This window comes from Haliotis rubra, unplaced genomic scaffold, assembly GCF_003918875.1.
Source record: "Haliotis rubra isolate DU_JTF1 unplaced genomic scaffold, ASM391887v1 Scf66, whole genome shotgun sequence".
NCBI classification, from domain to species: Eukaryota; Metazoa; Mollusca; class Gastropoda; order Lepetellida; family Haliotidae; genus Haliotis; species Haliotis rubra.
In genome coordinates this window covers 2802352-2827660 of record NW_025767368.1, presented here as the reverse complement: position 1 = coordinate 2827660, position 25309 = coordinate 2802352, and the positions used below count along the sequence as shown (strand labels likewise).

At 39.6% G+C, this 25309-nt stretch overlaps 1 long non-coding RNA gene across 1 annotated transcript; it reads right to left on the bottom strand.

The window, feature by feature from the left end:
• Nucleotides 1-735: 735 nt before the first annotated feature.
• Nucleotides 736-23016, bottom strand: LOC124257410. The gene is made up of 2 exons (XR_006893261.1): nucleotides 22637-23016; nucleotides 736-1311 (listed from the first exon to the last, which is right to left on the bottom strand). It is a non-coding gene; the product is annotated as an uncharacterized LOC124257410 (long non-coding RNA).
• Nucleotides 23017-25309: the final 2293 nt, after the last annotated feature.

The window sequence follows — 25309 nt, the reverse complement described above, 5'->3', positions numbered from 1 at the left end:
GATAATCTCACTGCCAGAAATGGGACTGCCAACGTGCCACCTGACAACCCCTCCCTAAACTCATTTCGGTTTGTCGAATCAATTCCTATTTTATAAATTATCTGATGTATTTCTACCAATGGATAACTCTGGGCAAATGAAAAGTAGCATATACAAATATTACAGTGAGACAAAGCATGTTATTACAGAGATATATCTACAAAATGTACAAATTCTAGAGGTAAGTAAGCCTATGATCATCGATTTCATCGTACTTTGATATGTCAGTGTGTGACATTTTCTGGGGTACCAAGAGGGATGTTGTTAATGAATCAAAATATATCTTGATGCGATATCTGTAAGTTTGTATTCTGTTCTTATGTGTTATAGAATGACGGTGCTTTCTGAAAAGCTGCTCAAATCCTCACACAAATATAGACACAATAAATAGTGCTGAAGTAATGTGTGAGAGTAGGTACACGTTACATTACCCAGAGGTTCTGGATTAAAGAGGTACACAGTAACGACATAGTGTTGTATTAGCAGTGACAGAAATTTGTGTACCCATAGTGTATCTTCTTTACCAGAAAGTGTAGAACGGTTTATCTATCATATCAGCATCCAGTCGCATGAACTGTTATGTGCATGCAAGATACATAGCATAATACAGTTCATATATTGCACAACATACAAAAGCATATATGTATACGGAACAACAAAAAAGAAACGAAAAACTCTGGCTTTTGTCAAGTTTTAAAATAGAAGACATAAACATAAACGCTTACTTTTATGAGATTTCATTTTTCGAAACTTGCGTTTCTTTTGCTGTTCAGTATATTAGAGTATTTTGTCAATGACACATTGTTCCGACGTAAATTGTAACACAATCTAACACATGTTTGAAATGAAATAATTTACATCAAATCTAAATTAGGAGCAACAAGAAATCGCATTGAAAATAAGGTTGTTAGACATTACATCGATATGAAGACTTAACTGGAAACGATTTGATTGTCCGATTAAATTTAAATTCTTTCAATTCTGTTCATATATTTGCTGCTTAACGCCGCACGCAAAACGTCCATATATAGAATTAAGTCAAGAAACTGTTCACACGTCTTTTGTGTGTTTTGAGCATTTTGTTCTTCACATGCACATTGTGGTCTTCCTCAAGATACTGCAGAATCAACACAAGTGAGGAAACTGTGCCGTTCTTCCGATTAGATCGAGTGGCAGGTTGGGGCACCATCAACGTCTTCACAATATTGGTCATTAGGACAACTGTGATCTTGACATGCACCAGCAAAACTGTTAGGCCAATCTGATATTGAACTGAAATGAAAGAAAAAAAATTAACCAATATCTCACCAACCTCATAACTATCACTTGGATACAATACCTTAAGAAGAAGAAAGAAAAAACTTTATTACCCTGAATGGGAATTTGTGTTGCTGTACATCCTCACAGAGCGCACATATAAATATAGGATAAATAAGATAAATATAAGAGCGTTTCTTACAGGTAAATGTACTGTAAAATAAATTATTGAACACAGGTTACAAATATGCGGGTAAAACCGTTATGATTAATATAACAACAACAGTGTACATATACAGGTACGGATAAGATTTGTATGTAAAGATATATAATATATTGTTTAAAAAGCCGATGCTGGACGGGATGAACGATTTCTCAGGGCTCTGTTTTATTTAAATTTTGGAATTTGGAAACGTCTGCCAGAAGGTAAAAGTTTATATTCTGTGTTTAAAAAGTGTGAGGAGTCATGTAAAATTTTACTTGCCAAAGTTAACACTCTTTCCTCATACACGTAAGCCAAAGGGTCGAAACCACATTTGCGACTTTACTGCTTAATTTTACGATTTTGTTAAGTTTGTTTCGGTTTTGAATTGATAGGGATCCATACCAGCGCTGGATTGAGAAGGTTAAGACGCTTTGAATAAAACTACGATAAAACAGTGAAAGAATAGTTTTGTCAACATTAAAAGAGCGAAGTTTCCGCAAGAAATATAAACGTTGTTGACCCTTTTGTATAAAGCATCTGTATTATCATTCCAGTTCAATTTGTCATCAATTATTGTTCCAAGATATTTGTAGTTTTTGACAATTTCAACATCTGAACCATGGACAGTGACTGGTAAATGCTCAGGCTTACGTGCTCTAAAATCAATAATCATCTCTTTAGTTTTAGACACATTGAGCAGTAAGTGATTGTCTTTACACCAGCTTGTGAGATTCACGATTTCCTGTCTGTAGGCGTCCTCGGTGTTGGTCAACAGGCTTACAAGAGCTGCGTCGTCAGCAAACTTCTAACAATAGAGCAATCACCATGCTGGCTAACAAAGTCGTTTGTGGACAATATGAACAGCACTGGTGGAGATTACGCAACCCTGTGGGGCTCCAGTGTTGGTGATCAGTGTCTCTTGAGTGAGATGTATTCACTCTAACAAATTGTGGTCTTTCAGTTAAAAAGCTTTCATTCCATAACAAGAGGTTAAAATTCACATTCATAGATAACAGTTTTTCCAATAAAAGATGTGGCTGAATTCAAAGTTAAAAGCAGATGAGAAGTCAACAAATATAATGCGTACTTAAGATCGTGTTTTTTCCAAATGTTTATATACATTGTTAAGAATAGTTAGTGTTGCATCCTCGACTCCGCGCTTGGAGCGGTAGGCGAACTGTCACGGATCGAACTGTTCTGCGACGTTATGGAGTAGAAATTGCAGCACTATTCTCTCGAAGCATTTCATGGCAACTACCGATGTCAGGGCAACTGGTCTATAGTCATTTAGCGCAGCTGGTTTTGGCTTTTGGCAATAGGGATGATTTCCTGAAGATTTCCAAATCTTAGAATGATGTGGAACAAACTGACCAAATTCATATGGATGTGTGTTCTGGCGTTAGTCAGAGGTCAGCTGTATTTCTTTAAGACCCCGTTAAGATGTGTCTGGTTTAAATGAGAGTATGGATAACACCAACGGGTAGACATTATGACAATTATACATGTTGTTAAACGTTCATTTGACGGGTTGTTTTAAACTTGGCATAATTCCTTCAGTATTCAAAATGAGCACGTAGTAGCTTTTACGAATACCGGAATCCATTCACAAATGTATTGTGCTGGACGTAATGAGTGAGTGAGTGAATATGGTGTTACGCCGCTTTTACCAATATTCCAGCAATAGCACGGCGGGGAACTCCAGATATGGGCTTCACACATTGTACCCATGTATTCCCGGGCATCTGACGTGACGACCGAACGATTTTAACGCGCAAGGCTACCCCACCGCCCCCTGACGTAATGAAGCAGCATATATATCATATATATTCCTCGTATGTCAAGTCATGTAAAGAATCCAGCAATCCGGGTCAAATCGGACGCAATTTGAACTGGATTCTTATCTTCTGTGTGAAAAAACACCGGCGCCTCTGGTGCATTGGCCACTATTCTGAATCACCACCCTAAACTACAATATGAAACTTAGTTAAAGACTGAATTCGTGAATATCTGTTGAAGGAGAAACAAACAGATTCATTTTCTGAATTTCAAACGAAATAAAAGCTTCTTATTGCTTCATACCACAGCTGTTACTAAGTCTCTGACGGTTTTTTGGCTGCAAGTTTCTTCACGAAACATTTGTTCTAAGACGTCAGCCCAACGGAGGTCATTGGGTCTCCACAAGCCCTTTGATGTACAGACATTTCAATAAAATAATGACACAAGCACCCAGCAATACATTCGATTTGTTACTCATCATGCGCTGATTGCGTCTACTTTCATGTTTTAAGTTCATCTTCAGTACAGAAGAGAGGAAACACTGGGCACGACCCCAAATGCATCTTTTCCTGAACACAGACAGCAATCCTGAAATTCGCTCAGCAACGCCAAAACTGGCGTGCGTCCGGAGTGTCCTCTTATGTTTCTACCTGTGAAGATCCGAGTTAGACTTGGTTTTTCAGTAACCCACGCCCGCATATAGCTGGAATATTGATCAGTTCGGCGTTAAGCAACAAACTACTCTTAGGCTTCGCAAAGTGGTAAACATATGAAACCTGCATTATACCACATAAACACGAAATGCCGTAATATAACAGGAATACAGTTAAAGGCAGCGTGGAAATCAAACTCGTTTGCTCCATTACAGCTATTCTTGGTTTTGTAATAGCACAAATATTTCTAACAAAATTAGTTATCTGAGAAAGAAATCTTGTTTTGAGAGAAGTCCAGTCTAAATGATCGCATTCTACAGCTGAGTGTATCACGACGACTATATACTGAACGCGAGGGCGTCGCCATGTTTCCGTTACAGTCCACTGGTTAAGAACTATAGGCAACAGCAGCCACGTAATTGCTCCAGTGTATTCCCCTGTTTTACCTGCGACCGCCTCCGTGGTGTAGTGGTTAGAGCGTCCGCCCGAGAGCGGAAGGTCGCGGGTTCGATCCCAGACCGCGTCATACCAAAGACGTTGTGTAAATATAGTACTTGTTGGTCCCCGCCTGGCGCTCGGCATTAATGGGTACAACAAGGACTGGTCGGCTCGGAGTCAGTATACCGTGTGTCTGAATGGGGTATTCATGCTTCACTGCGGCATGGTATCTCAGTGAGCTAGCACTATAAAACCAGCTTAAGTCTGGGCTAGGTACAAGCAGCCGCACATACACATACACACGCATGCACGTCGTCATATGAGCGAAATATTCTTCAAGCACGACGTTAAACCCAATTTCACCTCACTCACCTGTTTGCCTGCACTTTAATGGCTTTAACATTTCAAAAATTCTTCCGAATATTATGCGCTTTATAAGTTTTGTCTAGAAGACAGAAGATATCTGGAACAATAACTTGATGACCCAAATCTGATTTAAATTCATTTTAAGCAATGCCTTAAATAATGCGTATCAAATTTCAGAAAATCAGATACGTTAACATAGTACACAAATTAAGAAAAATACTGCTTTGAAAATGTAAACAATATGTTCTTTTCAGCATTGGTTGTTGAGTTCGTGAATGTATTGTTAATCATAGTTCATCATACATCATGTCTTAGATCGAAAGAGTTCGTGATGTACAGTAAATATGAAGAAGACATATAACTTCAGATCATTTGAAAAAATTGATAGGTATTTGTCGTTCTAAATCACAACTTGACTGTCCCCGGAAGTGAGGCGCGGTATTTATGCAAAGCTAGTTGAAGGTTTTCTTTATGGTGGACTAAGTAAAATCACTGCTTCTAAGGAGCGGATTTCAGGAACATGAAATAAAAAAATGATTAAAAAGTTAACGTATCTGATGTTCTTTTTCACTTTATTCAAAATTCCTTCAAACATGTTTCCATGAGATAACACAACTATTTGAAACAAAATACATATTATGAGAATAGATATCCTTTACACCTCCGACACTGAGACTGAAGATGCATGCTTAATGTATCTGATGGACATCTCTCATTATGTGTATATTTTTTAATATCAGTTTAACACAACAGCAACATCTCAAATATTCAATGTCGGATATCACTTCAACACAACAACATCAGCTCAAACAACCATTAACATTGTAATATGTTCTCAACTAAACACCTGTGACACTGAGACAGAAGATGCCTGTTTAACGTATCTGATGGACTTCTCTCATGGTTGGATATTACTTTAAAACAACAAAATCAACATTCATTGTCGGATAGTACCGTAACACAATATCAACACAAACAACCATTAACATTGTAATGCGACACATTTTGTTTTCTCAACAAAACTAATAAACCAATAAGGGAACTTCTAACGAAACAATCATTCAATTATTGTTAATAAGATTCAACTGTTCATAAGGTAACTGTCAACGTTAATGAACAGTTGCGCCCAGATGACAATGTGTGAGAAAGCTGTAGCGTTCAGCTAACATATCATCACTTTGATTGTGTATTGTCGTTTCGTCTTGCCAACTGGTAATGATCAATATGTAGGATGTCTTCAGCTATAACTCATTGGACCTTGAAAGTAGGATTCTTGCCTTCCCACTTCTTCCCATAAATGATATCTTGGCATCGCCACCAATCATGTCAATTTCTAAGATCTGTCCAATGTACCACTGCTCATCATACATTACTGCAACAAATTTGTCTACAGTTGGAACAAAGACTGATTTTGAAGATGGATCATTGGGGGACGCATTGTGATCTGTGACAACCGTTAGCTGACGTCACTGCCAGTCTGGACAGAGGTTATTCCGTTGCAAACATCCCGAACAGTAGCAGGATTCATCACTTGAGTAGAGAACGCCATCCTTTTGAAATGCTACATGGATTTTCATTGCACCTTGTACTACTTTAGCTGCTTGTACTACTCTAGATCCTGAGTGGTGATGTCCAAATCGTCAGGTAGAAGTAGAAGAATAGAACATATAATTGATGGACTTCTGACATGTTCTTGCCCATTTGAAGTAATCATGTGCATCCTGTGTAGTGGCGTTCCCCTGCTTCACTGCATCGCATGCTTGCCTCTTTGATGGCCCTTCTAATCCATCACATGGCCCTTTTCCAAGGCCACTCTCGAAGTAATTCCATCTTCCCTCAATGCCAAAGAGTTCTTTGAGGTGCAGGACAAAAGGACAACTTTACGTCAACACTTTGGATTTCATCCATTCTAGCACAAATACAATTTTCGACAGAGTCCATTTGCAAGATGATGTGGTTGATGGGCAATGTATCCTTCAGAGTGTGTAACGCTCGATATTGTGCCTTCATCCTACAAACGTGATTCAGGATGTCAGAATACTCAGTTTTCAAGACCCCAATAAAATCATTCACATCCACAGTGACTTTAATGATTTTCATCTTCTTTTTTCCCTTCAACTTCAAACCTGCTCCTTTTCTCAAACTCCACATTCTGCGATGTTATAGTTTCAAGAAGGTTACCCATATCTTCCTGGTTGAGTTGAGATGATACAATTTCTGGGCATTTTGAGATATCCAGATCTAAGGAACGTAGGTACTTAAGCTTCATTGCCATGTTCTAGTGTCGGTTGCACAGACAGGTGATTCTTGAAATAAATGATGTCAGCAGAATATACCTTGGTCTCATTATGTCTTGAATTTATAAAAAAAATGTTGGAAAGGTAGTCATTCAAAACTCTTGATTGACGCAGAACGCCTTCACGCTTTTTGCCATTGTCTTTTTCCTGGCCTGGTTACGCTGATGTCATCTCGTTCAAGAAATGCTGTTACCCTGTGCCGAAGTGCTTCCCTGACAAATGTGAGTCTGGCTCTTCCTTTGAGATTTATAACAGTACTGTTGACACCTCTCAGTTGTCGTTTGGATAACCCACTTGCTGTGGATATTCGAGATATGCATTTGTACTTCTTTACCTCCCCACTACAGAAGTCAGAGCTTTGATTTACTTTTCCTTGGGGTTTGGCTGACGAGTATGCTTCACCTCATCTAGAAGAACATTAGGCATACTCAAGCCGTTTTACTACATTGGCAGGTATCTTTGTTGGGCTAATCCCAGACTGACGCAAATCATGTCTGACTCTAGTTGAAGGTGTAGACTCAGCCTCGACGTGATGTGGAATTAGTTCAGGTTACTGAAACTTCGTCCAACTTCGATGTTGTAGCGGGAACGTGAGGGAGAGAAACTTCTAACTTCTTGTTCGACTCCAGTTTGCCCATTTGTATTACACGACCTCCTGTGAAATCTTAATTACATTCTCATGGGCACTTCTGAGGCCAGTGACCGATAACGGTTAGTGCGTTTCCATCCCTCACAATTAAAGGCGCTGCAGTAGATATAGTATCACGAGACTTAATATCCTTGGGATCAGTGCTTGAAACAACATTTGATTGTTCACCTGGATCTGTCACTCCTGTTTCCATCCTCGTGGTCTCAGGGCCGTCTGACTATATATTCTGTTTCTCTGCCCTTTGCCTTTTCCCCAGCCCCTTTCGAAAGTGACTGTACCTTTTTCGATACCCTTTACACGCATTTATTCTCTTGCCCAAAAGTGCTATCATTACTTTTTGCGTTCTCTGTATTCTCTGCTATTCTACCTGTATCTTCATCATTGCTGAAAGACAAAACAAGGAAACGTAATAAACAGACAACGCATTATATCCTGACTGGACAGTGTAGCCATATATAACCATTATTTCATCAAAACATATACCTGATAAGACAAAGTTGTAAACATACTATCTGAATTTATTACGTTATAAATGTATACAAAAACACAATTATCTAGCTGGTCTGATAAGAACAGTTTATATTTCTAGAATACTCACCAGAAAACAGGCAATAGCCCTCCCGATACTACACACACAATGGCGTCAAGTTCCAACTATGTGCTCAAACCGGAAATGCCCGTAAATACAGTGGAAAGTAAAGATTATCATGTATATATCGATCTAATCCGAATGCTAAAGTCACCCTTGTTTGTGGTCAACGTATCTGATGACCACTAACGTAAACACCAGGAGGCAAGTATGAATCTTCTTGATAAGTATTTGATACTGTCTTCCATGAGACCCTAACCCTACGATTATTGCAATGGTTGGCGTGTAATTAACTAGGTTTAGGTAATGTATCTGATAAAAATTGAATGTCACATGCCTTTAATCGTTTGCGTTTGCAATTACCACGACAAAGTTAAAGTAGCAAATTGGAAACAGATTTCAGTTGTTTGACTTTCATATTTAGCCCGATCCCCTTGTACTTTTATATTGGTAGGGGATACATTCTAATAATTTCACTATGTCTTCCAAAATGCTTAACGTATCTGATGTTAATTTGTTGGAAAGATATACTGAGTCAAAAAAGAAACTTCACAAAATGTAATTTGAAAAATAATGAATAATTTTCTCTGATGATACATCTATGTATCCGAAATGGGATCCCTAGCTTTCGGCTCTCGAAAAACGTTAGCAAAACCCACTCAAATCCATCCATTCGTCGTGCAAATGACGTTAGTGCCAAATCAGGTTTTGCACGTGCAGTCGATCAAGTGATCTTCGCATCGAAGTTTTCTTCATATGCACGTGTTTGCATTGGCCTCAAGAATTGAAAAAACACTTTTAAACCACAGTTCTAACGGTACTTGAAATGCCACGATTGTCAAATGTGCAACGTGAACGTGCCGTTGGCATGTTGCAAGCGGGAAGATCAGTTATTGACGTCGCATGAGCAATGGGATGCAGCCGTCGTACTGTGTATGACTTGCGAGGTCGTCTACAACAAACTGGCACCACTTCTGATCGCCCAAGGTCGGGTCGTCCACGTGTGACGTCACGAGCAGAAGACCGTCAAATCGTCCTACGTCACCTACGTGACAGATTTCTGCCGGCTACACGAACCAGGGCTGAGATGTTTAGAGGTCGACTGTCCTCACAGACCATTCGAAATCGGTTACGGGCTGCCAATCTCCATTCTCGACGTCCATATCGTGGGCCAATATTGACGCCTTTTCATCAACGTCAACGTCTGCTGTGGGCCAAACGTCACCTCCGATGGACCCAGAGAGACTGGAATCGAGTCGTCTTTAGCGATGAATCCAGGTTTACCCTCAGATTCGTGGACGGCAGGCATAGAGTCTGGAGAAGATGTCGTGAACGGTATGCCCAATGTTGTGTACAGGAAGTCGACAGATTCGGGGGCGGAAGTTGCATGGTGTGGGGTGCTTTCTGTGGGAACAACCGTTCCCGACTTCTGGTCATTCGTGGAAACCTCACAGCTGCTGCTTACCGCGACCAGGTGCTCACCCCTGAACTCATTCCATTCATGGCGGCTCATGGCCAAGGTCTACAGTTCCAGCATGATAATGCTTGGCCGAATACCGCGATGTTGACACGAAATTTCCTTCAAAACGCTGGAATCAACGTCATGGACTGGCCATCGAGGTCCCCTGACCTTAATCCAATAGAGCACGTTTGGGATGCACTTGGGAGAAGGCTTCGTGGTCTTAGGAAGCAACCTCAGAATTTGCAGGAACTTGGCGCTGCCTTGCAAGAGCAATGGCGCAGAATCCCCAACCACGTGTTCACAAGCATCAGGCAGTTGATGAGGGGACGGTGTTTGGCAGTGGTGAATGCGTGGGGCGGCCATACACGATATTGAACTGAGAAATTTCGCATTTTTATTCTTGTGACTTGACATTCTGTATACCCATACTTTGGAACGGCGGTGTAGCCTAATGGAACTGATTATGGCACTGTCAGTGTATCGAGTACATCACACAGATCTCAGCAATGAAATAATAACAATTTAACCATCTTACCATCTCTTGTTCTTTTATAGTGCCCTGAAGAAAGAATGTGAAGTTTCTTTTTTGACTCAGTATATTTCATCCATATTAACAACAGTAGTATACACAATGGGGGTTCTGGACCAGGCCTTCCCAAGGCCTTAATTGAGGTCACAGTTCACAGTTGTTTTCCTAGGTTGAGCGAGCGCTGTGAGCGAGAGTCGCAGTGTGTGTGTGTGTGTCTCGGCTCGGCTATAAACTTTGTGTTTACAGTCACAGTAACATATCATACTACAACTAATAGCACACACACACACACACACACACACACACACAACACACAAAATCATCATGAGAATTATTCAGCAGTGGACGATCTGTAAGGGACTGTGTCGTGAAGTACGATCATCAACTCTTCTCGGACGAATGATCTAGGCGGTCCGTCTTTCAATTAGTACAAGTTCTGGTCGCTGTCCTTGGTCTACGTTGTACATTTTCATGGACCATATCAGATTGGTGGCGCGATTTCTGCTGTCTCCCTCATATTTTCCCGGTTGGTACAAGTACTTAACGCTGACACGGTCCGGTAATTTCTTTTCTGTTTTTATCGCAACGTGCCGCTGCTGATTCTGCGGCGACGGATTTCATTTTGATGGCTTCGACGGGTCTCTTACCCACGAGTCTGGTGACTTCGTTGTTGATGACAGCCACCACTCGAGACAAGCGTTCGACCCATTCTGTGTTTCTGGTTCTGGGATCGATTAAATCCTGTGAGTACTGGTGTGAGAACAGTCGTTCGGCTAAGATGCGATTGAATCGACTATGACTTAGCTGCGGTGTGCTTCGGCCACGCCTCGTCTCACCTGGACTTTGTGCTTGGCCAGCAGCTGCGACACGGCTCCCTTGAATTCGCGTGAATTTCATTCACAGTGACAAGTACAGCTGCAGATTGCGATAGTGCACGATGTATGTTGTCTTGTTCATCAAGTTCGGTACGAGTTTATCGACGTTAGCAGGCTTATTATTTCCTAGTAAGTTAAGTTGATATTCGGACATCCAGTCTGGGTTCACCCTCAATCGTTTGGGAGCTAGCGGATAGCTGTTGTGCGATTCGTGTTATTATGCTGGATATTCCAAATCCACTTCGAATACGTAGCCTTTGTTTGAATCTGGCGCGATGCTATTCACGTCGATATCGGTCGAGGAGACCCATTCGAATCCCCCGACTCATGGCCCAGCCGTACAGGTTGTTGGCGTCGAGATAGAGGATGTGTTTGCTCGGTTTGCTCGTGTCATGACCAGGAGCGTACTTGTTGTTGGCTTTGGCGTACCGTTTGGAGGTCATGGAAATTCCGCCTCGCAGACCTTTCTCTACGAACAGGTGCATGTCTTAATCCGTCAGTAGTTTCAGTTCCACGCGGGTCTTCTTCAACAAGGCGTCCCAAGAGAGACCGGGGGAGGAGAAATACAACGCTGAGTCTAGGCTGTACTGTTTCGAGCACGTTTTTCTGAACATCTCGAACACGTCGGCCAGCAGCAGCACGTCGGTTTTCAAGTACAGATCGTGGTAGTCGCCCAAATTCTTGCAACCCAGTTTGTCCCACACGTTGAGGGCATGCGTGTAATCTTCCGGGTTGATGGTCGAGTCGGTCAAGTTGCTGTAAAAGCGGTCAATGGGAGGTAATCGCGTCTCGTCGAACCTTGACCAGTCGTCCATGTATTCGTAGGGGTAGATCCTCTTCCTCCTCGGTGTATCGATTGGTGATGTCGAAGTCGTCCGGGCCTCTGGCGTTTACTAGACTGCCTAGAGACAACAGCAGGAACTGAAGGCTGTCGATAAAATTTCAGACCGTTTAAGGAGAACGAGATGTATTTTTCCATGTTGTTGGGGATGCACGTTAGGTTGCCGTCGACCTTCACGATGGTATGCATGATCAAGTGAGAATCATACCCACGAAGATTGTGAAACACGACGGATTTTGATGGTTTTGGGATTGATTTTGAGCTTCAAGTTGCACTCCATCTTATAATATGACAAACGATATTTAAGTCTAAATGAATAAAATCCGAAGGAGGCTAAACACAACGAGATGAAAGTTACATGCGATGATAATTTCGATAAAACTCATCATAGTATTAATTTGGTAAGCCAATCAGGTAAAACTTGACTATGAATGGCTTTGCTATGTCTATATAAATAAAATTTCTAGCAGTTTGCTAAGCAGTTGCTAAGCTAAAACACTCGATAAGCCACGGGTTGGTCCGTTTTAGCACGAGTTTGGCGTGTTTCGTTTCTGCTAGCAGTTTCTTCACGTGTTCTCGTTCTGTTCTGTTGGGAATCACGTCATTTTCTCGCAAGCATTTCTCGAACGAATCCATGTCCTTGCAGTGAAATACGGCGACCGATCGCGTCTGTTCATGTAAGTCTTTCAGCACCGAGTTGAATTTCTGTGTCAGCACCCAAACGCTGTGTTTCGTGTGCTGACCCGAGAAGGCCAGGTACGACAGCGCATCTTTTTTTCACGAATTCCTTGTTGGCGCTGCAATCGTCCAGGATGAACAGAGTCGATTCTCCTTTAAACTACCAACAACAATACCATGTTTGCTCCGTTTACACACAACGTTAATGCCTACACCAGTCTGCAGGGAGTCACCGTCACCGTGGAAGAAACGATATCGCTCACCAAAATTTTCCTACCCGACAACATACATCTTATGGGTTTGAAGTGCACGTTCTAGGAATTATCCAAAACCAATTGAAAACTAGTTCGTAACATATTATATACAAACGACGAGAAGCGATAATCGAATCTCAGTTGAACTGGATCATCAATATTATCCTTACCTACTCCTATCTTATTGTGGATAATGATAGTAATATCATCGAACTAAAAATAACGGGTTTGTAATGACTAGTTTCATTCCAGAAATAAAAAAGGCGACGTACATATCAACATTACCAGATCAAACGGGTAATATGTTAGTCACCCGGCCGGAATACGAACATAATTGGTTAGAATTAAGAATGAATACTGAGGTCCCATACTCGTGGATCAATGTGATACAAGGTTCTACACTTATTATCGAAGTCTTTCTTTTAGATGCCCCCCGAAGAAGATGTGAGAATTCTGTATGGGTTAAAAATACACTGGCATGATCGCCATCGAAATAAATGTTGTCGTATTTATATACAAGTAGGAAGAGTCCCCACCACAAGCCTCGAGGGGTCATGGTTTTTCAGGAGCCTGAAATTTTACTTCATATCATTTTTTTATACGAACATATGTACTTCATCAGCTTAAAATATATTCATCAAAGATTGACGGAAAACCAATTAAATATTATTTTATAAATAAAGATTATATACAGGATGGGACTGTACCCAGTCGTCGACGAAGTAGCAAAACACTGGAAACCGTAGATGGGTTTCATTTGCAACAGTTATGCGACATCAAACAACAACTAGAACGTGAACGCGATACACGGTCGGCATTGCAGAAAAAATATCACAGGGCTGTCAATTCCATGGACGGTGTCGACACCGCCCTGATGGCAACCAGCATGGGATTAGGCGCGGCAGGTATCGGGTTGTTATCCACCGTCGTGGCGGCACCCATGGTGTTAGGCATCGAAATAACAGCCGGAGTGGCAGGGTTGGTGGGATTGGCCCTTAAGTTTGTATCTCGCAGACTGCAACGTAAAGCATTGAAACACGACAAAATTAGAATTCTAGCCGAAGCGAAGTTAAACACCATAGACGATCATATTTCCACCGCTCTCACCGATAGCAAAATATCAGAGGAAGAATTTCGCTTGGTGCTCTCAGAAATCGCCAAGCACCACAGAATGAAGCAAGAGATTCGAACCAAGACTCGTAAAAGCACTGTCATCAGCGAAGACGAGAAAAAAAAAAGTTCATAGAACTAGGGAAGCAACAGGCCCGGCAAGCCTTTGTTACGAAAACCAAACAAATCATAGAAGGAGATTCACAATAAACTGTTTCACGGCCATCAACATAACATAGCCAGCCAGCCAGCCGGTCGGTCGGTCGTCTGTACAAGCCAAGACAGACACACTGCGACTTGCTCACAGCGCTCGCTCGCTGATTGCGAGACGGCAGCTGGGCGATGCCAGGCGACTGCCGAGAGCTGCGGTATGATTTAGCTTCAAGAAGCTATCGCCTCGCTACTTTATAGCAAGTGCGGCAATACGTTGGATAGTTAACCTTTCGCCAGACGGACCCCATGCTCGCTAAAAAAGTGATTATTTCCTAAACTATTTTCGTGAAATTTTGCATGCATCTCAGAAGTTGTTTACACTATAGCAGAACGGAATTTAGGACACTCTCGATGACTTCATTAGGTTAATTAAGACTCAATTATAACAATACGTTGAACATTTAGCTTTTGACAGACGGACCCTCATGCTCGATAAAAAGTGATTATAACAGTGCAGTTGCAACATTTAATCTTTGGATATTAACAATATCGTCATTGGAAAGATACAAACAAAAATCGTCGTGAAAGACGCAAAATACAAGCTCGATTCCATGGTTGGAAACTTTCAGTAACAATGTCAGAAGCCAGTTTCAGTCTGATGTCCAATCTAGGTTAACTATCGGTTCTGGAAACGTAATATGGGAGGTGGATGTACTTTGGAAGATTTCTTGTTTGCTGAATAAATATTCATGAGTGACAAAAACCCCAAAACATTCTTATTGTCAGGAATCCGTGAGATACTGATACTTGTTGTTATTCCTTCTTGCATAACGTGTGCACACCCGGTTAGATCTTTGGTCTTCAGCAACCCATGCTTCTCGTAAGAGGTTACTGAAGGGATCCGGCTCCTTGACTTGGCCAATAGTCTTAGCTCTAGCACTCATGGAGATACGGGCTAGAACTGGCCTTCAGCAGCAACCCATGCTTGTCGTAAGGCGACAAACGGGATCAGGTGTCAGGCTCGCTGACGTAGTTCTTGTATGTCATGGAATCCCGAATGCGTGAATCGATGATGTCTCCACTGGATTATCTTGAACAGATCGCCATTAAATAGATTAAATATAGCTGAGTGTGGCGTTGAACAATAAACAACAATGTAAGCCGATTCCCTTGCACCTAACAATAACAGCATGTCTCCCTGATCAGAATATTTTCATCAAGTCTTTGTCCCATAAATCATGAACTAAGACCATGAATATACACGCATGTGTACCTTTCTACTTTAGGTTACCTCTGCCAGTATTGACAGGAAGTTTTGGATCTACATTTGCTTCATATTGCCAGTGTATGAAATAAGGCCCGTCCGACCGACCGAAATGGTCTAGATTTCTGACGGACGGTCTAAATTTACAACTAGTCAGCCCGTCGGTCTGGTAAAATTTTTTGATGTTCCATACATCTGAGTAAATTCACCATATTTGGTCTGGTTAAATCCAGTTTGGGCTGGTAACATTTTGAAGTTAGCAGCCCTGATGTCTGGCTGGATTTTTGGCTTATTTCATACACTGAATTTGCCTGACAGAAGTAATGTCCAATATATTATTGTTGCTCGATTGTAAGTTGCGCACTTCATGTCTATTTATCATAACAATTTTCTAAATATCAAAACTTAAAACATTATTTTATAATAATATTAAAACAAACGATATGAACTTTGTATCAAAATGTGAACAATGTATCAAGGAAAATGTACTGACGATGCGAACTAATGACTTTTAGACAGATATTGTATTCTCATGGGGAAATTACATCAATAGTAAAATACAAAACATCAAGGACGAAGATGATATTCTCACACAACCACTGTGGCACAATGACAATTTACGTATCGACAACAAGCCATAATGCTATAGACACTATGATAAGGCAGGAATAAATACTATAAACGATTTGGTAGACGACATAGGAAACATACTAATATTTGAACAGTTTAAAAATATGTATAACTGCAAAACAAAATTTATAGAATATGCCGGAATTTCGAAAACGATTAAAAAATATTGTATCTTAACAAATACCACACTACATAAAAGTCCTGCATGTCTTTTATTCCTTACCTTTTACAAGATTTAGTTAATCCAAACAGAGGATGCAGAATATTTTATGATACACTACAGGCAACTAGAATTCATAATAATAACAACAAGTATAGAACTAAATTGCATTTAGAAGTAAACGAATGTTTATCTGATAATGATTGGAGATATGTCCATAAAATACCTTTCAGGGCGCTGATAATGTAAAACATCAATGGATCCAATTTAGTATTATTCACAGGTGTACATCAACTAACGAAATGCTATCCAAAATGAAATTGATTAAAACCAATGCTAGTACTTTCTGTAAAACAAGTGTGGAAACCACAAAACACATATTCTGTGAATCCGATATTGTCAAAGAGATTTGGAATAATGTTATTGCGTGGATTCAACATAAAACGGGCACTCTTCTTCACTTAGATAAGAAAAAGGTATTATTTGGATACCATGAGAAAAGAAATGATGTTCTTAATCGCATCATAATTATCACAAAATACAATATTTTCATATCAAGACTAGCAAATAGACATGCAAATATTTCACATACTAAAAAAGTCGAAATTTCGTATAATTCAGATCATTACAACTCGAAGATAAATTGATGTGTACCTTCATTTCTACAGTTTTGGTCTTCATGCCATATGTGCTTTTTAGGTGAGGATGTTAACTATTTAGTTTATTTCATATTCTCTGTACATCTGGAAGATCAAAATCAATCAATGTTGATATGATAATGGATGTTATGAGAGTGCATCACCAGTTGCACTTCCTCATGACCATAGTTGTTTGTACAGTAATCGCTAAACAGCTAGAAACAAACACTAACAACTGTGTGATGCAAGATGACTGTCAAAATTAATGGTCTTTGGTGATTTATCGACCTTCTTGAAAACCGTCAAAATCAAGAATGACACCCCATGCACGATTATGGGGGCTACTACGTTGTGCACGTGAATCCCATGCGTTGTGTTAAGAGTGGTGATAAAGATAAATGGTGGTGCGTTCATAAGATGTTTGTCTTTGAAAAGTTATAGGGTTATATTTTCTATTCAAATTGAGGTGTGCTTTATGTCTGTTGTGTGTGCTCACTGTGGTGAAAAGAAACACACAACAGAAGATTGTAACAGCGATTTTAAAAAGTGCACCAAATGCTCAGGCGACCATTCATCTTTTTCAAAAGAGTGTCCGATTTGGAAAGAGCAAATGGCGATAAACAAAATCAAATTTACCCAAAATATCACTTTTTCTGAGGCAAAAAAAATGGTACAGAGATCCGACCTTCGAGAAAGTTTTGCTGCAGTAGCCAAAACACCATCTGAGTCTAGCTCTAAAATAACAATATCATCCACTAGCTGCCAAACAACCTTGACTTGGGTCAATTGCGACTCTCCACAGCTTTTGAACCCTGCGATATCATCTCAGACTGAGGAATCACTTCCTGGTACGTCAAGGTCTTCTTCTGATCATAAATTATCTTCTCAATCACGCTCAGAGTCTCAATCGTCATCCGATAGACAACAAATTGTTAAAAGTAAAATTAAACCTAAGCCTGATGTTTAAAAAAACCCCAAAGTGGCAGAGCCCCAAAAGGGTCGCAAAATAAAATTCAGTTGTTCAACAAATATGGATCTCTTGAGGACATGGACGTACCTGAAAACGTCCATTCTAGGGCACATAGCTTGTCGCCCTCCAAACAAGTGCGGGGAAGATCCCCAAAAATCCCCCCAAAAGATAGTTTATTCCAATAGTGTTGTGCAGTGGAACTGCAGAGGACTGAGGACTAATTTAAGCGATTTACAGCTATTAGTCCAAGATTTTATACCATCAGCGATCTGTCTACAGGAGACACATTTAAAACAGACAGATACTTTTGACCTTCGTCATTTTAATGCATATCATTGTTTTTCACCTCCGGGTGATCGGGCCACTGGAGGATCTTCCATCCTAGTCAAACAGAACGTTATCAATAGCCCTGTTGCACTTACTACTAATATTCAGGCAGTGCAATGCGACTAACTTTGCACGTTGCGTTTACATTATGCTCTCTCTACATATCTCCGTCTTCAACGTTTCACAAAACTGATCTTCAAGCTCTATATTACCAACTCCCGAAGCCCTGTATTCTTTTGGGAGATTTAAATGGGCACAACCCACTCTGGGGTAGTGCAAATACAAACGCTAAAGGTAAATTACTGGAGGAGTTTTGTTCAGATAACGATTTATGTATTTATAATGATGGTTCCAACACATATTTACACCCTGGTACAGGAACATATTCTGTTCTCGACTTGTCAGTCACAAATTCAGAACTACTAAATGAATTTGAATGGTCAGTTCACGATGACCTATGTGGAAGTGACCATTTCCCTACTATACTAAAACATGTAACTCCATCTGATGTACCTCCATCATCAAGGCGGAATTTTAAAAAGGCTAACTGGGCTTTATATGAAACACTGTGAGCTACAAAACTGAAACCTGAACTTTTTATTGACGTTCCTGATGATATTAACTGTTTTTCTGATGAACTGAATACCTTAGCTGATGGGTGTATACCACAGTCCTCTGCAAATCCACATATCCGAAAACCATGGTTCAACAATGAGTGCAAACAAGCTAGGAAGGCTAGGAAAAAGCAGAACATTATTTCCGTCGCCATCCTATGGTGCATAATTTAAATAAATTTAAAATGTTAAATGCTAAAGCGCGGCGTACCTTTAAACAGAATAAACGCCAATCTTGGCAAAATTATGTATCCAAAATAAATTCTCGAATGCCCATGTCGAAGGTTTGGAACATGGTCCAGAAAATTAAAGGTAAAGGTACTAAATCTAGTGTCCATCATCTTAAACATGTAGATCAATTACTTACCAATAAATCAGACATTGCGAATAAACTGGGTGAAAATCTCGCTAAACACTCTCCCTCTTATGTGCCTAAATTCCAACAATATCAAAAACAAGAAGAAAAGAAAACTATTAATTTCAATTCAGATAATGGGGAAGATTATAATGAAACATTTTCTATTCATGAACTCCATACTGCTCTTGAGCAAGCTCACGATACTGCTACAGGTGCTGATAACATACATTATCAACTCCTGAAACACTTACCAGAATCATGTTTAAAGACGCTCTTACACATTTTTGATGATATTTGGACGTCAGGGAAATTTCCTTCCTCATGGCGTGACGCTATAGTAGTATCAAAACCTAAAGCTGGACGTGATCATACGGATCTATCCAATTATCGACCGATTTCACTAACAAGCTCTGTTTGCAAAACCATGGAACGCATGATAAATAATCGACTTGTTTGGTACTTGGAAACTAATAACCTTATAACAGATATACAATGTGGTTTCCGTAAAAACAGAAGTACTGTCGATCACCTAGTGCGTTTGGAATCACTTGTTAAAAACGCACTATTTAATAAACAACACACTGTGTCTATCTTTTTTGATCTTGAAAAGGCCTATGACACTACGTGGAAATATGGCATTTTAAGAGATTTAGATGGCTTCGGATTGCGAGGCCGTTTGTCTCAATTTATAACTAACTTTTTAAAGGACAGACAATTTCAAGTCCGCGTGGGTTCTACCTTGTCTGATCATTACAATCAGGATCAGGGTGTTCCACAAGGCAGTATTTTGTCTGTGACTTTATTTAGTATTAAGATCAACAGTTTATCCAAGGTTTTAAATGATTCAATCGATGGATCACTTTTGGTGGATGATTTTAATATTTCTTGTCGTGGTAAAAATATGCATACTATTGAACGGCAACTGCAGTTGTGTTTAAGCAAGATAAATAAATTGTGTCTTGAAAACGGCTTTAAATTTTCTAAATCCAAAACTAATTTTATACATTTCTGCCGTAAATACAAACCGCATAAAGACCCTGAACTATCTCTAAATGACACACCCATCAAAGTTGTGAAGGAGGCCAAGCTCTTGGGTATTAGTTTTAACTCACACTTAACGTTTCTACCATATATTAAATCCCTTAAAACTAAATGCCTGTAGGCACTTGACTTGTTGAAAGTCGTTTCCAATTCTAAGTGGGGAGGGGATCAAGCTACCCTCCTACATCTATATCGATCACTGGTACGTTCCATACTTGATTATGGTTCCATCGTTTATGGTGGAGCCTGCAAAAGCAACCTCAAACTATTAGATTCTGTCCACCACCAAGGTCTCAGACTTTGTCTTGGGTCCTTTAGACAGTCTCTACCTTGAGGCCGATGACCCATCTCTTACACAACGCCGTATAAAATTTTCCTTGCAGTATGTAACAAAACTATATTCTAATGAGTCAAATCCTGCATTTAACTGTGTTTTTAATCCTCTTTATGAGGATTTGTACAACAAAAAGCCTTCTCTTGTTCCGCCTCTTGGTTTGCGAATTAAACCATTCATTTCTGCAATGCCGAAAATATATCTCCTTCCCGTCTTCTTTCTTCTCCTCCTTGGCAACTGGTGAGGCCTGAAGTTGACCTAACTCTGACAAAGTTTAAGAAATCTGTAACTAATGAATTACAATATAAACAAGAATATAATCAATTAAAAAATAAATATAATACATACAAATACTTATTTACAGATGGGTCCAAGGATGGTGGCGCGGTGGCATGTACCACTGTCATTGGATCCTGAACAATATCTTCTCGACTACCAAATAACAGCTCTATTTTCACAGCAGAATCTAACGCCATATTAACAGCTCTTAAATATATTAATAAACACCGTAAATATAAACAATATATACTATTTTCCGATTCTCTTTCGTGTCTTCAGGCTATTAAAAATCTTTCTTATAAACATCCACTTTTATTAGAAATTATTGAATTGTATAATGAGCTTGCTACTGGCCAATGCGACATCGTCTTTTGTTGGTTACCCAGCCACGTTGGCATTTCTGGGAACACAATGGCCGATCTTGCTGCTAAGGCAGCACTCAACAAATCTGTGACACCACTTCTGATCCTATACTCTGACTACAAAGCTGATATTAGATCTTATATCCGTGATCTGATGCAAAAGAAGTGGGAAAGCCAAGTAGGTATCAATAAATTACATGCCATTAAACCAACTATCGGTTACACCTACTTGGGTTGTCAGTCCAGATTTGAAGAGGTCATCATACGACGATGTCGTATTGGCCACACAAGATAAACTCATGAGTACCTATTAAAAGGTGAGGATCCTCCGTTTTGTATCCCTTGTGATGAAAGAATCATGGTCAAGCATGTCCTGCTTGACTGTGTTGAATATTCCATCACAAGGGATATCTATTTCAAATCACAAACTATGAAGGATCTTTTTAGTAATATAAGTTCTCATTTAATTATTGCATTTTTAAAAGAATTAGACTTGTTAACTGATTTGTAAATAGATACATATTTTATTATTGGTAGTTTAGATTAGTAACTGAGATTGTTAGTGGCTGTACCCTCAAAGGGGGTTGAAGTAGCGTAAAATTATTGTCCCCCTGAGAGGGTACGTAAGTCCCGAAACATTCAAAGGAAATTTAAATATTACCAGCTGTTTTAAATGTAGTATTCTTGTGATTTTAATTTTGGCTAAATTTGACTTCAATCGCCAGCGGCTGAAGGGGTGATATAAATCCAACTAGGGTCTATGCAGGTAGCAACAGTACTGTAAGTCCCCATGGTCCCTAGTTTGGTGATCTACCTTCAGTTGTTGGCGATCTATAGCCAGTTTTTGTATTGTATTGTCCAAATAGTGCTATTAGTTTTAATTTTCCACACTAGTTTTAGTTGTAATTGTGATATTATAGTTGTTTTACTGTCCTTCGTCGACAATTTTTTATAATATACATCTATTCCATTTCAATGTCACATATGTTCTCGTCACAATATGGCTGGAATATTGCCGATGTGACTTTAAATAATAACTCACTCACTCACTATTGTTAAAAGCATCGTAAAATCATATCCACTCACTGTTTCAAGTCATGTCCGAGGAATTTAACGTCGTACTTAAGATTATTTCACTCAGAATGACGACGTGCATGCATGCGTGTGTGTGTGTGGCCGCTTGTACTAGACCAGACTTAAGCTGGTTTTATAGTGGTAGCTCACTGAGACACCATGCCGCAGTTAAGCATGAATACCCCAATCAGACACATATTGACTCCGAGCCGACCAGTCCTTGTACCCATTAATGCCGAGCGCCAGGCAGGAACCAACAAGTACTGCATTTTAACGTCTTTTGGTATGACGCTGCCGGGGATCGATCCCGCGACCTTCCACTCTCCGGGCGGACGCTCTAACCACTACACCACGGAGGCGGTACAACTAGGGGATTAAAAGCAATATAACCTAAAGTATAAAGAGAGTGGTTACCTGTGACCCATTCCGACTTGTTGTATGAGTAGTTCTGGGCTTAAATCAGAGCTGTTGACTGTATTAAGAGAACAGTCAGAATTTCCAAAGTTGAAATCAAATGATTTACACAGTGTCCATCCGTGACAACGTTGTACGCATTTTAGAAGAGACGAGTCTATCAATTGTTTGCTGAGTTCCAAAGATACCAACAGGTTACTATCCTTGGCAAGCTGTGGGATCTTGTTCAAGTCAGTACATACATTGGTGTCGACTAAACGTGAACATGAAGATACAATACAGAAAAGCAAGATCCGACTGCACATCTTGAGAAGTCTAGTTATTCTAAGGCCCACATACACGTGCGGTCAGGATGGAACAGTGAATACAAGTCTTCGTCTTCATGCAGCAGTATATTCCCAATGGAAACAGCAAACCTTTTAACATGATCATGTCATGCACCATGATCATGGTGTTAGGAGTTCAGCCGTATTGAATGCCACTTTATGATATTGGATTATAACGAGATCTTCGAACCGTTTGATCTACAAGCGTTGCCTCTTGTTTTACCTTCAATGCAATGTTTGTTACTGAACTGTTCGTCATTTCCGACTTAATAACCCCAACTCATTTCCTTCTGTATTCTTCTACTGTTTGTAAGCCTATTAGCTGATAGACTCAAAAGAACCTTTGAAAATTGTTCTGTGGTAAATTACATTATGCATATTTCATTTAATTTGACCTACACATGGTTATAGACACATGTTCTGTAAACATAATGGCAATGTTTATTGCTGACTAAATAAATGCTTTATTTCGGTCTATACGCCAACGGACCAAAATACAATCTAAAAAGCATAATACATTTTCTCAAGGATGCACTCTAAAGGTTTGTTATTTAAATATTTTTTTTGAGTTTCTTAAAACACAAGAAAGCTATATCTTACCAAGGCTAGAATATTGTGAATGCTGTGTTATGGAAAGAACTGGAAACCTTACGTTTCTTTCTGTGGACTATTTAATATAATAGCGGAGAATAAAATGATGTCTTAAACCTGTATGAAATAAACAAATGCAGCAAATGTATCATAAACCGAAACATTTCCAAACCCAAATCTAAGTAACATTTGCTTAACACATACATGTAAAACCCAGCAATCAGTTCTCCAAAAGATCTGTTCTCCCGCGTGACCTGTACCATAAATTGTAATACTGTAATGTGAATGACGGATTGCTAGTTTTCAAATTTGGCGCTATGATGTTTTGTAAATAATATTGTAATGAGTAAAATATTTTTAAAACCTCACCTCATTTAAGGTTTGTACTTGAAATGTTTATGCATGCAGACTTGGTCTGGTCGCTATATGGCTGAAATGATGCCGATGCGACGTAAAACACATCTCAACAGCAACAACAATAACAACAACAACAAGAACTTTTTGTCCTAAAGTATATTGATGACAGTATATTTGTTTAGAAATAGAATTATTTTGCTGAACTAGTAGTCTTGTCCAGTATCTAATAATTTTAACTTCCTGAATACCAACCTAGTTCCATACTAGCTGCAATATTTGGCGTGGAATTCTAAAATAACAGTCACCGTCAAGTACATACAAAATGTTGCGTAGCCGGTGAAACAAACATATGTATAAAACTGGAAATATCTGACTAACCAAATGCCTTTAAGTGCTTAGGCAATGTATTTCTGTTTGTAATCTTCAACGAAGATCTCAACGAAGTTCTTTCTTCAATGCTTAATGTGTCAGTCTGTTGAGTTGCATAATCATGCCAGAACAGAAGATAAATATACTTATAGGTAGGTGCAATATTTATTTTTTTCTTTTTAAGCATAAACCTCGCATGTTTGCTAAAAATATACCATCTCCACCAAATTCAAACTAAAGTTTTTCAATGTCAATTTTTCAACTGCCATTTGTCACAATAAAATGGCAGTTTATCAGTTCATTTCTGAAGAACTGTTTCAGAACTATCAGCAAAATTGAAGTCATTTGCAAATACATGAATAAATATATAAAATTCAAAACTGATACTTCTTTGGCCATCATAGCTAAAAAAAGACTTGTATAAAATTGGTGAACAGGAATGGGATAACAAGCAGCCTTCACGAACTCCGAACATACATTCAAAGAAAATATACATCCTTTCCCCAAAGACACACATGCTTTCACATGAGCACATACATTTTATTTGACAATGCATGTGTCTTAGCCTTAATGTTTCTATTACAAAATAGCTTAGAACCGTTTGGAAAACGTTTATGGCGTTTGCGGCGACACAACCATTGAGTGAGTGAGTGAATTTAGTTTTACGCCGCTTTTAGCAATATTCCAGCAATATCACAGCGGGGTACACCAGAAATGGGCTTCACACATTGTACCCGTGCGGGGAATCGAGCCCTGGTCTTCAACGATGAGCGAACGAGCGAATGCTTTAACCACTAGGCTACCCCACCGCCCCCACAACCATTCAGATTGGGTGACAAACAGTTGGCGATTGGCTGGCGTTGAGATGGCGATACCTAGCTTTTAATAATAAACATGTGTTTATCCTCAGGCGTCCAGCGTCCCGTGGAAAGGGTTTTGACGATTTTATTGATGTTGTGAACTCCCCCAAAAAGCATACCTACTGAATCATTGCTATCATTGTTGAATCATGAGTTATGTTTAGAAAATA